Source organism: Corvus moneduloides, chromosome 16, assembly GCF_009650955.1.
Source record: "Corvus moneduloides isolate bCorMon1 chromosome 16, bCorMon1.pri, whole genome shotgun sequence".
Lineage (NCBI taxonomy): Eukaryota > Metazoa > Chordata > Aves > Passeriformes > Corvidae > Corvus > Corvus moneduloides.
This window is the reverse complement of record NC_045491.1, coordinates 16,786,615-16,799,946: the sequence shown is the minus strand read 5'-3', so window position 1 is coordinate 16,799,946 and position 13,332 is coordinate 16,786,615. Positions and strand designations below refer to the sequence as shown.

Here is a 13,332-nt window from a genome sequence, read left to right as displayed (position 1 = left end):
GATGGGAGAAAAAGGCTGTGGATGTGTCTACCTGGACTTCAGTAAAGCCTTTGTTACCCACAGCGTTCTCCTGGGGAAAGTGGCTGTTCTTGGCTTGGACAGGGGCACCATTTGCTGGGTGAAAAGTGGGCTGGGTGGCCAACCCCAGAGAGGGGTGGGGGACGAAGCTCCATCCACCTGGCAGCCACTAGTGGTGGTCCCCAGTGCTCAGTGTTGGGGCCAGGAGAGGATCAAGGGCACCCTCAGATTGCAGGTGACACCAAGCTGGGCAGGGTATTGATCTGCTGAAGGGCAGGAAGACTCTGCAGAGGGATCTGGACCAGCTGCATCCATGGGCCAACCCCCCTGTAAGAAGATCCAACAAGGCTCAGTTCCTGGTCCTGCACTTGGGTCACAACAACCCCATGGAATGCTCCAAGACTGGGACACAGTGGCTGGAATGTGCCCAGTGGGAAAGGCCCTGGGGGTGCTGGTCAGATGGTGCAGCTGGATGAGATGGGTGTGCCCAAGTGGGCAAGAAGGACAGTGGTACCTGGCTTGCGCCAGCACCAGGGTGGCCAGAGAGCCAGGGCAGTGACCATTCCCCTGCACTGGGCACTGCTGAGGCACCTCACATCTTGGGGTCATGCACGACCTGCCTGTGCTCCCTGGGTGTTGCAGTGGGGAGCGTTACATGAGAAAAGACTGCCCAGGAAAGATGAAGCTCTGTTCAAGCACACAACCACAAACCCAAATTACCACCTCCAAAGGCAAGCCCAAAGCCACAAGATGAGTTTTGTCCCCAGATCTCCCTCCAGGATGAAATAACACAATGTCTTGCACTAAACCTGTGGATCCTGCTGCATTCCCCCTTGGAGTGGCAGCAGCAGGGCCCCCTCAGTGCACACCACACACAGAGACCAGACCAGCTTCACCATCCTTGCGGCTGGCTCAGGGTGTATATGCACATTTTTATCATATTATCTATGTTTATCAATTCGTTCACTACAATGGGAGAAGAGCTGGAAAGCTATATTAAGCTGCAGAAGCAAGAGTGTTAAAAAAAGATCAAAGGTCCGTCATTTAAAATTAATTAATTCAAGCTTGAACTATTAACATAAATTAAAAATTCAAACCACACACAAGAATATACTTCTTTCCAAGTCATTTCCAAGAACCTCTTGTGCTGCAAGATAAGGTAATGGCACATTCCATTAATTTGCAGGATGCACAGTGGAGGTTAACCTCCACTTAATTAGAACTAATTGTAATTTTGCAGGAATAGGGCAAGCACACATTGTAAGAGATCCTCTTGACATTACACCTCACAGTGAGGGTACAGAGCTGTTTATGCCACCTCTCCCCCTCTCTCCATACACGCATCACCCCTCTGCAGCCCCCTGTGCAGACTCAGCTGGAAGAGCAGAGGCATTTCACAAGGGACCACAGCCACCAAGGCAATAGAAAGAAGAAAGCGTAGGATTTCACTTCCACAGCATCCCTGCTGTGAGCAAAGGAAAGGCACATGGACACTTAACAAACACCAGAGCCACCAGAGGAAGGGTTGCAGAGAGCTGAAGGACCATCTGACATCAAGCAACATGCAAAGACCACACAAAGTCTCGGAGGAAAACCAGCGCTGAACGCCGCTGGAGTTGTGCCGCACGTTGCAAGGTGTGACAGCTCGAGAGGAGCCAGTGTGGGAAGGCCCAGCCTTGGACAGCCCTTCCAAGCAGCCTGTGGAGCAGGGTGAAATCCCACTGCCCACCTCCCTCCCCCCGACAAGGCCTGGGGCCAAACCTGCAGCTGCCGGCGCTCCCGCGGCTCCAGGGGTGGCCAGGTCCGGTCACAGCGTGAGCCCTCGGCAGTTCCACGCACGGCCCCTCCGCTCTGCCCTTCCGAGCTCACTGCTCCCTGCGCACAAGGTAAATCCCCTCCCCACGAGCTTCATGCCGAGTCCTCACCCACCAAACTGGCCCTGGCCAGGAGCCAGCACCTGACTTGGACCCTGGGAAGGCTCCTGGCACCGTCGTGCGCCACCAGCTTCACCACCAGCCCTGCTCAGGCCTTCCCCCACCAGCTCTGCCTCTTCCCCAGCCTGGCCCAGCTTTCAGAACAGCTCCATGCACACTTCTGGTCTAACCTATGCACAAAAACCACACTACGGGATGGCCTCCAGCTCCATTAACCCAAATTCATGCAAACCGTAATTCAACGTGAGTTAAAGACATCCACCCTAAAATTTTTTTAATTTGCCTAAATCATCTTAAAGACTCCAATTCCTGTTCTGCCCAAAGCTTCTCTGCTAGTGGAAGGAATTGCTGCAGGGTCACAGGGGCTGCACTTCTTCCACCTGGGCCAATGCCACCCCTGAAGCCCCCAGGAGCCGTGGGGACACCCACACCTGCCTTCCCCAGGGCTAACACCAGCCCTGCTGCACCCACCTGAGACCGTGCCCGAAGCGCCAGCACAGCCTGTGTTCACAGGACACAGCTGAGGTTTTGCTCGCACCAGTGGAGGGAGGCGAAGGACCAGATCCTGGAAACCAGAGATCCCTCTCTGTGACAGCTGAACCTGCCCACAGAACGCGTTGGAATGAGATGACCTTTAAGGTCCTTTCCAACCCAAACCAGTCTGTGGTTCTCTGAAGCACTGACCTCCCCATGTGTGGCACAGCCCAGGCACTGCCCAGCAGCTGCCAGCCCCGGGACTGTGCCCTGCACACACCACATGTGCCCCTTTGCTTCTTGCTACCTTTAACCTGAACTCCTCATCCCCCAGCACCGCTAACGACACCTCCTGCCACCACCAAGCCAAGTAAAGCGGTGACTTCATCGCAGTTTCCTTCACCTAAATTGTCTCAGGAGACCCTGCTGCTGCTTTCCAGCGGGCGCAGCATCCTCCCCACGCAGCTGCACGCCCCCGCTTCCTTCCTCCGCATGGACCTCTGCCTTGCATCCACCCCTTGGGCCCGGGCTTTAACCTCCAGCTTGCCTGTGTGCTCCAGGACAACCCAAAGCACTCAGTGACTGGGACCCCTCCCTGGGGTCCTCCTCTCCAGTGCTTCCACACACAGCAAGAAGTTTCCAGAAGCTCCTCAGGGTCAATGGGGCTGATCAAGAGCAGAGCTGAGCTCCTGGGGAGAATGGGCAGGGCAGGATCCCTCACCAGCTCAGTATCAAACCCAAGAACAGGCAGCAGTAGCATCACCACTCTCTGCCCTGACCTCAGAAACTTCCCTGAACTATTTGCACCCAAATCCCTTTGTCCATGCCCCAAAAAACGTGGGAGGCATCAGCATGCCGAGGTGGCAAAGCACAATCAGCCAGGGAAGGAAAATGCCCGCAGTGTCAGCAAAAACCTGGAAATATTTTGGAAAGAGATGCTCTGAATCCTTTCATTCTGTTTTTCTATGAGGTGCAGAAAAAAAAGTGTTTGAAATCATTTTATTTAAAGCTTTCTGGAGGACCACCTTGCTAGCCAGCTCCACTAGACAGACTCTCCCCAGCACCATCCCCAGCAAGCTGATGACATTCCTGAGGCTTCCTCTGGCCGTGGCCAAGGCCCAGCAAGTACAATTAAAGCCAATCTAGTTTAGAAACAATAGCTCATTGCTTTCAGACTCATCTGGTCGCTTTCACCACGCCTGTGTTGCCAGCCCTAAGCTAATCCATCAATGAAAGCATCTCCATTGATTTTGAGGAACTTTGGCTCAGCACACGAATTATAACATCCACCTGCCCCCTCGCAGGCCAGCACTGCAGGCCAAAACTGTTCTTCAGACCATGCTTGTGTCCTCAAAACACTCCCCATGTTTCAGCCAGGCTGCTCTCTTTCACAGAGCCATGGAATGGTGGGAAGGGACCTTTAGGATGATCCTATTCCACCCCCTGCCACAGGCAGGGACACCTTCCACTAGCCCAGGCTGCTCCCAGCCCCAGTGTCCAGCCTGGCCTTGGGCACTGCCAGGGATCCAGGGGCAGCCACAGCTGCTCTGGGCACCCTGTGCCAGGGCCTCCCCACCCTCCCAGGGAACAATTCCTTCCCCATATCCCATCCAGCCCTGCCCTCTGGCACTGGGAAGCCATTCCCTGTGTCCTGTCCCTTCAGACCCTTGTCCAAAGTCCCTGCCCAGCTCTCCTGAAGCCCCTTTAGTCACTGGAAGGGGCCCTGAGGTCTCCCTGGAGCCGTCTGTTCTCCAGACGGAACATCCCCAGCTCTATCAGCACTTGGGATGCTCCTTAAGAGTGGAAGGGGCACACTTTTGATCAAGCCAATACAGACCACAGCACCATACATGGTGTTTGTTACTTCATATTTTCTGAATTTTTAGGTTTTATAAGTTTGAGCAGCTCTATTTCCCCCTTAATTGGTGCAATTGTTTTTAACCCTGCTCCTGGAGCCACGTTGCCATGGCTACCCCGCACAAGCCTGGGCGAGCGAGGTGTATTTTTAGAATTGCCAAAATACACGTCAGTAACAGAGCTCTTCTGGACAGAGCTCTCCTTGTTCCATGACACAGGAATTAAGGGCATTCAATGGAATTAAAATGTGGGAAATTCAAAACAGATTAAGGGAGAGGCTCATGGTGCAGCCTGTGCATGGCTCGAGCCCCCGTGCACAGGACGGTGCCTGGAGGCAAGGCTGGGGCACAGCTGAGGCTGCGGCCTCCCCCAGGCCACCGGCCACAGTGGGACAGCTGAGTGACCAAGTGCTCCCATGGATGGGCATGGGCTCTGTGGGACACCAAGGAGGAGTTGCTTAGAGCCCATCAGGCTGTGCCTTAGGAGAGCTGATGAGCCTTAGGAGAGCTCAAGGCTGGGGGACAGACAAACACAGGTGACACTGTGGTGGCTGTCAACGGATCTCCTGCTCAGGGCAAAGCAGTTGGGACATCCTGGGAAATGGTAGAGGTCTCGTGTTCGCAGATCCTGATCCTCACGGGATTCCAACAACCCAAATATGCGCTGGAAGAGCACCACAGCGGGACTCAAGCAAGTCAGGTGGTTTCTGGGGAGCACTGGTGACAGCTCCCTAACACAGGGGAGAGGGTGACAGTGGGAAGAGACACTCTGCTGGGCCTCACATATGAGGAAGAAGAGCTGGTCAGGGATGTGAAGGCCTAGAGCAGTCTTGGCTACAGTGCCCATGAGGTGGGGGGCACTGATGGAGCAGCAGACCCAGCAAGGCCCCTGTGTACTCCTGACAAGTGACACTTCACTGATCATGGCCAGGCAGACAGGCAAACCCTAAGGTGCAGAGATACAGCCCTCAGACTGCCCCAGCTCCAACACTCCTGGCACACCTCCAAGAGAGTCACTGCCCAGCAGCAGTTCCCTCACCTTCAGGGGAGAAAACACATCAGAGCTGAGCCAGAAGGAAAACGAGGAAGGAAATGGAAAGTATAGCAAGGATTAACACCATTTTAGCTGAAGTCAGCAAGTGGATTAAGGGAGGGAAAGCTGGGGGCTCCAGCATGAGCTCGTCCTTTTACAGGAAAGAACCACTTAGAAGGAAACAGCTGAGCTGTGGCACTGTGAGCCTGACCCAGGTTCCTGCAAGGAGCCATCAAGGACAAGGGAAAGCACAACTAAAAGGAGGCCACAGTGCCAGCAAGAGCCATTCCCTGCTGCAGCTCTGCAATCCCTGCACTGAACTCCCAGGCAGATGCTGGAGAGGAACCAAAAAGTCTCTCACCTCCAGCATGGGTGGGATGGTTGAGCTCAGCCTGAGTTTTGATCAGAAGCTGCACTCTGACTCAGTTTACAGGTACAGGTACCGAGGGCACAGTAGGCCCTGTGGTCTCGCAGCCCACCCTGACTGCCCTGAGCGAGGCACAGGAGCAGGTGCCCATCACCACAGCTCTTCTCTGGCTGGGCAGCAGCTGCCAGTGCAAAAGGCACATGCACAGCCAACACACCGGTAAGGGAAAGCATGGCTTGCTGACAATCATTCCTCCTGAGCCAGGGCACCACCACGGCAGTGGCTCTCAGCACCCTGTCCATCCATCCTGGTGGCCACAGGCTGCCTTTTCAGGAACACACCAATGACATCAGGAAAAAAAAACCAAACCAAAACAAAAAATAAAGAGAAGATTCTAGAGGTGCAAATACCCAGGAGTCGATCTTCTGGTTTAGAGAGCAGCTGTATTTGAGAGCTCCTGGGGTCTTGAAAATTTGCATAGACTAGAGAAAGGAATAGTTCAGAGAGACATTTACATGCAGTAAGTCAAATAGGATCATAAACATGAAGACAACAGCAGAGTTCAAGGATGTTCCTGCTGCTAATGCCTCTCTGAATCCCCCTCTGGACACTCTTTCCAGAGGAGCCGTGCTATGGACCATGACCATTCCTGGCTGAAGCTGGGTTCTGCCAGCATCACTCCAGGGGCACTGTGCAGCTGGAAAGATGCCCTCCCAAAATTCATCTGCACAATTCATTTCAGAGTCAGAGCAGTCTGCCAGCAGCTCTAGTCATGCTGTCCCATCCCTTTCACAAGGACATGAGTAATTATTGAGCACTCTAGCTACTAAAACTGATTAGAGCAAAACAAACTAATTTTGTTCCAAGGCAATGATCTGACCTCGTTAACAATGGTAGTCATGCGCTAACAATATTTTTCTCTTACACAGTGATGTCTTTCATTAGAGCTCAAGCTGTTTTGTAAAGGAGCTTAGTACATTCCTATAAACTCATTTGCATAGGAGGAAACCCAAGCCAACACCCGCATTTCCAGAGGCTGTTCCCTGGGAAGCAATCTGGATTGAGAGCGTGGAGAAACATCTCCCTGCAGCCAGGAACAATAACCCGAGGTGCAGGGCCGCTGTGCAGGGAGCCTTCCCTTCCCTTCCCCTTCAAAGCAGGCACCAGGACAAGCTCCTACATCCCAGCCGTGGCAGATCCCTGCCAGACCTGCACAGCAGGTTTGCTCCTCCTCCATCATAAACCTACATCTCATCTCTGTTTTGTGAATGAAGAGAACCACTCTGGGCGTTCAGACTCACTGTGAGGGCCCACAGAGATTAGACACATTTCACCACCGCAGTTATTAACCTCAGGAAACACCCTGTGGAGCTGACCAGCAGCTCCCTAAAGCTCTCACACCTCCCCTCTTACCAGGCATTAGCCACTGAACAGAGCTACCAGCTGCCCTTGAGTCAGTCTGAGCTCCTACATGAGCCGCCAGCACACCGGCAAGGATCCTTCCCAATTAATTCCATGAAGAGTCACCTTTTCAAATTATGTTTTCCCCTTTGTCCTTTGTGTACTTACAGACACCCCAGCAACCTCCAGCATGTACCAGCTTCAGAGCCAGCTGCCCCAGGAACGGCATCTCTCCTCATGCCCAAGAAAGAGAAGCTCAGATCTGTCAGGTTTCAGGGACAAAGCAGAGGGAAGACCCCCTGACTGACCCCCTAAGGGTTGGGACAAGGATCCTGCTGCTTGGGAGAGCAGCTGGTATCCCAGAAGGCGGCAGGAGGCAGACTAGGAAGCCGGCTGTGGACAGGGACGGCTTAAACACTTCTCACTCAGAATCACCTGCAGTCAGGTTCTGATTTAACCCACCCACTGTCATCGAGTCACCTGCTCACGGGGCTGTGCTTCAGCACCTCAGGCCCCATCACTACACAGCTCCCACTCCAAGGCCAAGCCGAGATACCCCCTACACTTGGAAGAGCAGGGACAAAAAGAACTCGAGATAGTGCTGCCACATAACAGCCCCATCCCCCAGCCTGCCTTTCCCCCTGCCCTGTAGCCAAAAGCCTCCGAGCACTTGCTAATCACTGATTAACAAGATCTTACAGCTCTGCTCTTGAGGAGGGCTGGGAAATCACTTATCCCCATCTCAGAGAGAAGGAAAAACCCGCACAAAAGGAGGAGATGATGCTGTTTGAGGTTTGTCTGGAGTTCAGCAGCTGAACCCACCGGGTCTTGCAGGGCTGCGCTAGGAGTGCTGCCTGCACCTGCTGTGAGGTGATGGGGGTTTGTGGCCATGTGCCTTACAGTTCCCAGCCAATGCTCGCACACAGGTTAAATGCATTTAAAGAAAGAGTTAGTCCAGTTTCCCCTCTGCACTGTTAGAAAGGGTTGTTTGTGCACCAAAATAGCAAAGAGGTCTGATCTAAGAAGCTTGAGCACAGCCAGAGGGCAACCGCCCTCTTCCCATTGAACCGGCACAGCACTGTACAGCAGGGGGGAGCTGCGAGTGAAAGCAGAACTCACATCCCAGGGTCTTTTGGGCTCTCTTATCCAGGTCACACATTCTTAGCACTCGATGAAATATTAAAAGCAAGACAGGCAGCTTCCCTGCCCAGCTCTTGCCACTTCAGGCTCACACGTGTGGGCAGCTCTCACAGTGTCACTCGCGATGCTCTGAGGGGCAAAGTCACCCTCTGCCAGCCAAGTCTGCTGCAGACACGGACACAGAGCACCTTGAAGTGATGTCCCCAGGCACCTCCTTGTGAACAAACACAGACCAAAACTGGGTGTTAGACTGGTTACACATCCCCAGAACCGGGCTGGGTACTGGCACCACAGTGACTTGCAGGCACACAGAGAACATTCTGAATGCTCTGTAACCCACGGCAGCTGTGGGAAAAACACGGACAAGTCCTTAGGACAGGCAAGTTTCTGCTTCTCTTTCGGAAAAAGGCTTATAAATGCTAACCCCAAAGCACCCAGAACAGGAACAGCACAGCACTACATCCCCAGAAGACTAAAAGAACAGCAAGGGGAGAGATGACAGCTCAGAGGCAGCTGCCGTGATGCACACAGAGCAATATTGGAGCTGCCAGAACTCTGCTCAGCACAGCAGGATCAGACCCCAATTGCCACCGCCAGTGGAACAGCATCGGAGGAGCCCTGCAGACCAAGGTGCTCAGGACCAAGCAGTCCTCAGCCTCCCTCATTTTAGCATTTCTTTTTTCCCCCCTCAAGTTCCTTTTCAGTCACTGAAATCCCTGTATAAGTCTGGAAGCCCTTGTGCCTTGGTGTCTCTCCAGGAGCTTCACAGTCATCAAAAGAAAACAATTCTACTAAATTCTCCCTGTTCCCCTTTTCAACTCCCTGTGATGGAGACACCAAATCTCTGAGGCAGAGGAGCTCAGCCCAGGACCCGAGCCTTGTTTCACACTAAATTTGGTCTGCCAGACATCCAAAAAAAGATCACATCAGTCATTCTGCTTCAGAGCTGGTTTCTCAGCATGGAAAATTACATTTCCTACATGTAGCTAATGCATGAAAAGCTTTGAAAGGTCAAAAAATGAAGCCATCAATTTATCCTTCCTATTAAAGCTGCTGAAAGCCCGGGCTCCCCAGTGCAAACACTCCACCTAGAGCCAGCTGTGCCAGCCCTGCTTGTCCAGGGCCGCCAGCCCCAGCGGGTGACTCGGCATTGCCACTGCAGCCCGATGGGGCCATGCCCACAGCTGGTGCCACCAAACATCAGCCACCGCTCTGAAGGGGACCCAAGCAGACTTTTGGTGGGACAACCTCCCCTGCTTGTGCAGGGGGTCTTGGCAGAGAGGACCCTCACTCCCAAAAAAAAGGGACCTGTGCTCTTGCACTGCCTTTCCTTTGGCACCATCCTGGAGAGAGGTCACCCATGAGCTGATCCCAGCCAGCAACATCCTTAGGGACAGCACTGGCTGAGCAAAGCATGGGTGCAGTTGCAAAGCGTGAAAGCACTTGGATAGCACCAGAGCTCCCAGACACACTGCCAACTCTTCCTTCTGGAAGGGAGAGGAGGAGCAAGGAAGCCTGAGGGCCCGAGCCACACAGGATCCTCTCCCACCCAGCAGCTGAAGGGCAGCAGAGACCATAGTAACTGGTTCCACCTGAGCAACAGCATCCAGCCCACCCTGCAACTCTGCCCAGGACGATTCAGTGCCACTGAAATGGCACTGCTGTTCCCCTGCTCTGTGTCCATCCTCCAGCTCTGTGGTTGTTCCTCAGACCTTTTTTGCATCCCCAAAAAAAACCAAGCAGTGCCAACCAAGGCAGGATTTGGTGTCCATGCTCTCACTCTGGCCCAATGAGACACGGGTTAGGTGTTTCACAGGTGAGTGAGAGACTCCTGCAGCATTTGCTGCGCAGACAGGCATGGAATACAGGAAAGCAGCAACAGGATCACAGGGCTGCCCAGGGCCAGCAGCCACAGGGGTTGGTACTTGTCCCTTCCCACCTTAGGGCTGCAGCAAACAGGCTGTGGCATTCCACAGAGCCTCAGCAGGACCCAGCATCCCTCACCTGCCACAGCTCACCACAAAGATGTCATTAACATCTCAGCTTTAGAGCTGGGAAACGCTTGAAGCAAGCTGGAAAGGAAGTGCAAGACCAGCCTGGAGAGGGTGCAGGCTGCAAGGAGCAGAAACTCCACCCCAAGCTGAGCACAGCTCTGGCCCACGCTGCCATCCCGGTGCTGGGGAAGCTCCCAACACACATTTCTCCTTTTGGGACAGAAATAGCCCCATAGGGAGTGGCTGCCCCAGCACTGCTGCACCTGAGAGCAGCCAGGCCCTGCCAGCAGTGCCCTGAGGGTGTCCCGAGGTCCTCACCAGCTCCTGCTGCCAGGAGCCAGGACAGACAGGGCTCTTGGTTACACTTTGGCTCAGCTCCCTGCCACGAGTGACATCCCCTGCAGCTCTGCCTCCAGACACTGCCTGGGACTCCCCAGCCACTCTGCTGCTGGCTCCAGACAGCCCCGCACTGCTCCTGTGCCATTCCCAGTGCCAGCAATGCTGCACATGGACGGCAGGGATAGGAGCCACTGCAGCCGAGCTCTGTGCAAATGGGGATAATTTGCCTTCTTAAAAAATTAAAACCTTAGAGCTGACAAGAGGAGCGTTTGCTCTTAAGTTATGACTTGCTGGAGGTAAAGGGCTAAGAATTGCCATTCCCATTGCTATCATGACTGCCATGCAGGGGAGAACATCTGACCCCTCTCTGACCAATGTTCTAATCATCCTGGAGGAATACACAGGATGTTGTCACCGAGTTCTCTCCCAGATGAACACCCCAAGTTCCCCATGAACATCACAGCAGGTGTCACTGGAGAAAGTTGCGACAGCTCCTGGCACTGCACAAGGATGGAGATGCCTCCTCCCCGTGAGGCTGTTCTCCAGGAAGAGACACCAAGGTGACATCGCTTTCTCTGCAGGGCTCTGGCTCTCTGGGGGACAACCTCACCAAGAGCATTTGCCTTCCCTACACTGGAAAAGGCCATCCGAGACTGACACAGCTCCAGGGTGCAAACAGGAATGGACTGCAAGTTCCCTGGGGCTGGGAATCATTTAAACAATTGTCAGCATAAAAACAGATGTGGATTTTTACTTAGCAGAAGGGGAGCAGGAAGGTCCCTATTCGTCTAACTAATTCATCCAACTATTATGAGAAATATCAACTTTTCATAACTTTAGATGAGACAAGTCCCTTTAAAAAAAGATTTATCAATGAAGCCCAGCTTTGCTGAGGTGAAAGCTGCAAAAGTCAACTTTCAGGTACCCAGGGACAGGCTGGGATAGGAAATTTCCCACCTATATTTTAGGGAAGAAAAACGGTTATTCAGCAAGTTCTGGACTTCTCAAAATGCAGGACAACTTCCAGGGACCACAGGGGAGTTCTCAGTGCCACAATAAAATTAATTCAGGGAAATAAAGCAGAACAGCCACACCCCAGAGCATGATACCATTGGAGAAAGCCCAGGCTGAAGAAGTACAAAGCAAATTTCCCTGTGTTTAATTATTTTTGAGGTTACTGTTTTACAGGTTAAATATTTATGATAAAGAAGGAAGACAAGTCACCCCCTCCTTATTTCACTGCTGGAATTACCAGCTGAGAGTAAAAACAGCGCCCATAGGGGGAAGATAACAGGGAGAAGCGAGTTCTTGAGCACAACACTGCACCATCCCCTTTTGGAGGGGAATACACAGGAAAGCTGAGCATGAGATAAACACGAACTGGTCCTTCACTTGCACATGTTCCAGTGATGTAAACATACATCCAGCCAACCCAAGAACCAGCTCCAACTTGCTCATCCCCACGTTAAAGCATCCTGCTGACTCCAGGCCTCAGGAATCAATGCCCAGCACTCACCTCCTCCGTATTTATTTCTATGAAACACACACAACTTGTTGCTCATACTCCAGAATAAACTGTTCAAGGAGCACATCTGCACATACTGTATTCTCAGGGGAGCAATTTCTGCTGGTGTAGCTGGCTGAACTTCAATGCCACCTGCACGAGAAATTCCCCTGTTCCCCCATTCTCAGACAAACCTGAAGAAATCCAGCTTTCACCAACAGAGGAAAAAAATCGAAGCTGCTCCACACGGTGTCAATCCATGGCTGCAGGAGCCAGGACACCAGCCAGCAGGCTGGGAAGCAAACAGCCCGCTGCCGGCATCGCCGCTTCCCTGGAGGTCACATATTCTACGGAAATCTGGAAACTAAAGGAGAAAAGCCCTAGTGATGGAATGAACCTGCCAGATGAGGAAGCCTCTGAGGCGCACACAGCATGGACCGGGATTACTGCGGGACCCGCTGTTCAAAAGAGCAAATCTCCTCCGAAAGCAAGGCAGCAACATAGACAACGAAGTCCTTAAAACTGGAAACCTGCTAAGGAAAAAAGGCGCTGGCGGCAGAGCAGCGCCCGGCCCCCGCCGCGCTCCAGGGCAGCACCGCCAAGCAGGCTCTATTCACGCGAAAGGACTGAAATCGAACAGCAAAACAGCATTGCAAGAGCATGAAGTAATCCCACCCCTGCAGTTCGTGTTTTCCTACCCAATTAGCTACTCCAAGTGTAAGAGGGAAAAGGAAAAGGAAAAAGAAAATTAAAACGTGCTGCAAAGCCCGGAGATGTTTTGCAACTCCCGGGCTCCCGCAGCAGCACCCTGCACTCCCGACAGCCACGGGCAAGGCAGGGGGACCTACGAGGAAGGGAGGAGAGGAGGGGGGAAAGGGAAGAGAAGAGGGAAGAAGGGGAAGAAGCCCGCTCACTTGCTCCGCCGTCCCTCGGGCCCGTCCCGCAGCGCGGCCGCACCACACGCCCGAGATGCGGCCCCGCTACCGCCGGCAGGGAGGGCAACGGGCTCCGGCCGGGGCCCGGGGGAGGAAGCGGGCGGTGGGGGCGGCCCCGGAGCCACCCCCGCCCGCCGCACAGCCCAGCCCAGCCCGCCCCGCCCCGGGATGCTCGGCGGCTGCGGGGGACGGGATGGAACCGCCCGAGCCGGGAGCGCGCAGCCCCGGGGCCGGTGCGTGTCCCCGGGCTGGCCGGGGCGTGCTGCCCGACGGGGGACAGCGGCGCTTACCGTGGCTCAGCCGGGACGGGAACTCGCTGCTCCGTTGCAGTTCGTTC

At 53.8% G+C, this 13,332-nt stretch overlaps 1 protein-coding gene across 1 annotated transcript in view; it reads right to left on the bottom strand.

The window, feature by feature from the left end:
• LOC116451916 (ankyrin repeat and fibronectin type-III domain-containing protein 1-like) overlaps nucleotides 1–13,071 on the bottom strand; it is a 246,714-nt gene extending 233,643 nt beyond the window's left edge. The window contains exon 1 of the mRNA XM_032125878.1: nucleotides 12,975–13,071. The gene's annotated coding sequence lies outside the window, so the exon portion shown is untranslated. The remainder of the gene's footprint in view (nucleotides 1–12,974) is intronic.
• Between the last annotated feature and the right edge of the window lie 261 nt (nucleotides 13,072–13,332).